The sequence below is a fragment of the Arachis duranensis genome, chromosome 6 (assembly GCF_000817695.3).
Source record: "Arachis duranensis cultivar V14167 chromosome 6, aradu.V14167.gnm2.J7QH, whole genome shotgun sequence".
Classification (NCBI taxonomy): Eukaryota; Viridiplantae; Streptophyta; class Magnoliopsida; order Fabales; family Fabaceae; genus Arachis; species Arachis duranensis.
The window spans coordinates 95,929,931-95,933,747 of NC_029777.3; positions in this window are offsets into that span (position 1 = coordinate 95,929,931).

Sequence of the window (3,817 nt, forward strand, 5' to 3'; positions counted from 1 at the left end):
AGACAAAAATAATTATTTTTTGATAAAGAGAATTATGGTTGTTTGATATAAATTTTTTTTTACAAATTTTTTGTCTCTCACAATTTTGGTAAAAATTTAAAATTAGTTAATTCGAGTTATATTTCTTATAGATTCTTTAACTACTGAACTATAATTTTTTGTTGTATTATATAAAAAATAATCAATAAAAATATAATTCGACAGATATGAGGCATTAGTATTAATAATAAACGTATCACATAATAATGGCAAAACATTAAAATGAGAAAAAATATTTTTAATATAAATTAATATATTTTTTAATGTGTTAATTATATTTATTAAAAATTTGATTAACTAACATATTCTAAGATTTAAATAACTAAATATATTGATATTATTTTTTATTATTTTTATATATTATTTTTGCCAAAAATATTATAATTTTTTGAGTCTCTGACATTTATTATCATCGTCTCCAAACATATATAGGCATATCGAAATAAGTTATATTTAACAAAGATTTTTTTAATTATAAATTAAAAAAATAACTATTCCCTAAAAATAAAATACAAATTATTCTTGTATATTCTTATATATTCTGAAAACGATGATAATATTTACTATTGTTAACTTTTCAAACTTAATTTTTTTTATGATTTTTCAACTCAATTTAATATATTTAAAATAAAGTTTGTTGGAGAGTAAGACAAACTTTTATCAAATTTATAAATTTTGCTAAGGAGTAAGACGAATTTTGCTAAGGAGTAAGACGAACTTGTTAATCTTTATAAAATTTATTCGAATGATGTGTGGCGAATTTGTCTACATACAAAAAAATGTGCATTTATCTAAGTTTGGTGAAAATAAATATTTTTTATAATTTATTATGAAAAAAAAAAAAAAACTTTGCTAAGAACCCTTCCTGTAATTATGATAATTTTGTCCCTGCTAGTGCTCCTCGTACCCGGGTCGAGGGGTATCCGCATTGTCCCTTCTTTTCTGGGGTTACTTTTGTCAATGTAAATGTCTCCATTACCGAGACGGGCTACCAACTCTGCGATCAAACCTATATGGCTATATGTCAATCAACTTTTCCAGTCGTCGTACTCAGTATTCGAATAGCAATAGTGCGGGAAATGGTGCGAATTTCCCGTTCGGAGTCGCGCGTCAACCATAAACTAACCCCAATTCGACATTGTTTTGTCCATTGTAGTGCGTCAATCACGAGTATTCACCTGATTACTAATCTAACGTATAGATGTTGACGAAACTACATGATGTTTCCATAAATTTTTTTCAAAACGACATAGCCTTAATCATTACACATGTGACCATGTGAGCCACCTCCAATGACTTAGACCGAACGGATTCGAGACTTTCCTGATCCTACTAAAATAATTAACAAATCGAATATAATTTTCTATTATGAATAAAACCCCATGCCAGTCTTTCATCTCTTCGTTTGTGTATAGTATAAATAAATAATAAAAATATTAAATAATATGAATAATAGATATATCAGATATTTATTTTATTAAGTGTGTAGATGATTATTCTAATATTAAGATTTAGGTGAATAATTTATAAGTGTAGTATATTTTGATTTAATTAATAGTTGTTCATGTTATTCAAAAATATTATTCATTATCTAACATTATTTTTTTAATAATTTGTTCATATTTTTTGTATTGTTCAAAAACTTAGTGGCACCCTATTAATAAAAGTATTTATTTCTCTCTTACTACGAATAAGATTTACATTTAGAATCCGTCTAAAATAAATCAATGACTAATTTTTCAAGAGTTCGTAGGGTTAAAATTATTTTTCTTTTATTTTTCCTTCTTCATACTATGAATCTTATTTCCATAGACATTATAAAAAATAGGTGAATATTATCATAAAGATTTTATAATTGTCTTTATGTGAAAATGTATATTTTTTACTATTAGATGATGAATTATAGAATTTGATTTAATATGCTATAAATTTTTTTTTTAAAGTGTAGCCAAACAAACAAAATACACTGTTAACACAAGGTTCTTCATAAAAAGATATTTTTAACATCTTCATTTGAGTAAGTACCTAAAAATATAGGTATTTCAATATCGTAATTATAACATTAATAGAAATTTAAAAAAATGAAACTAATAGATAAACAAAAAAATTGAGGTATTGGAGACAAAATAAATTATAGAAATTAAAACAAACAGAAAATTAAAGAGATGATGAATAAGAAAAGATAAACGTAAAAGAAGAGAACAGGAATAAAGTAGAGAAATTTTACTAATAAAAATTGGAAAAAAGCAAATTACAAGTGTTTAAGTTCAAAAAAATTACTTAATATTCCTAATTTTTATTCTGTGATGTCAAGGAGTAGAGAGCGTTTTATTAAATGACGGTTACACTTCGTACATCATTGATACATAATTTTTCAAAACCACAACTCGGCAAGTGCATTGAATTGTATTAAGTAATACTACGGTAAGTGGGTTATCGTTCCCACAAGGATTAATGGATTAAGCAACAATGATTAATTAATTATTCTAATTATATAAATCAAAACAGAGGAATGAGGAATCACACATTCAAACAGAGGACAATAAAAAGGCAAAGTAGTGAATGAAAATAATGATGATGAGAATGTTAAGGTTTTAGAGATGTTTACTCTCTAAGACAATAATTCTTATGTTCATTTATTTGAGGCATGCAGAGATCAATCATAACAAAATCATATATAATTGAATTTTAATTATTTGACAACCTAATTTCTCCTTAATTAGCTAATCGCCAATTCTTTAGTCAATTAATTAAGAAAAGAGGTTAAGCATAAATCTGATTTAGTTTCAAATGGGTTAAATACTTTTTTCATCCCTAAGGTCTTAGGTCAAAATCAAAATCGTCCCGACCTTTTTTTCTTATTAAAATCATCCTCAACGTTATAAAATGTTATAAAATCATCTTTTTGTCCATAAACAATTATTTTCAAAAAATTTTATCCTTAAACAAAAATGAAAAAAACTTTTCCACCTTACCACTAACCTCTGCATCATCATCACCATGGCTACACATCTTTCTCTCCCTTTCCTGCCTTGCCGACTGTACCTTTTGACGTCGGCGCTGGCTTCTCGACACTATCGTACGACGTGATGGCGAAGATAGTGGCGTCGTTCGATGACCCAACCCTGAAAGTGGCGTCTGCAGTGTGCCGGTCGTGGTCGGAGGCAGTGGCCACTGAGGGAGGCGATGATACTGCTCCGATGGGGGAAGAAGTTCAAGCATGGAAGCCCATGGGTGAAGCAAAACACATAAAAGGCACTCGGGTTGTTCGAGAAGGCGGCGGCGTGTGGGTCTGCACTCGTCATGATGGACACCGGGCTCATATATTGAGAGAGAGGGGAGAAAAGCAGAGAGCCCTCGATTTGTTCTTGAAATTTGTGGAGCTCAGAAACCATGTCACACAGTACAATTTAGAGATTTCGTATTTGCAAGGTATTTCTTTTCTAAACTAGTTTTAAGGTTGAGTTTCTGATTGTGGATATTAGATAAAGCATATTTGTGATGTTTATAATGTGTTAAATTTAGCTCAAACGAAAGAACACGAAAATAAATGCAGGAAGGTTGGAAATTGCATTATTTCTGGATTCGGGTACATTATCATTATCAATTTAGGCTTTTGCTGTAGAACAAACCAATGAACACATAATTCAGCTCACAAGTGCCTTTGTTTGCTTGACCAAAAGGTATTTGGTTCAGCTGTTCAAGTCCTGGTCAGATATGCAACTATGTTAAAACTTAGAAGGCGATGTTGGCGCCAATGGAGGAAGGGTTGAGGTTG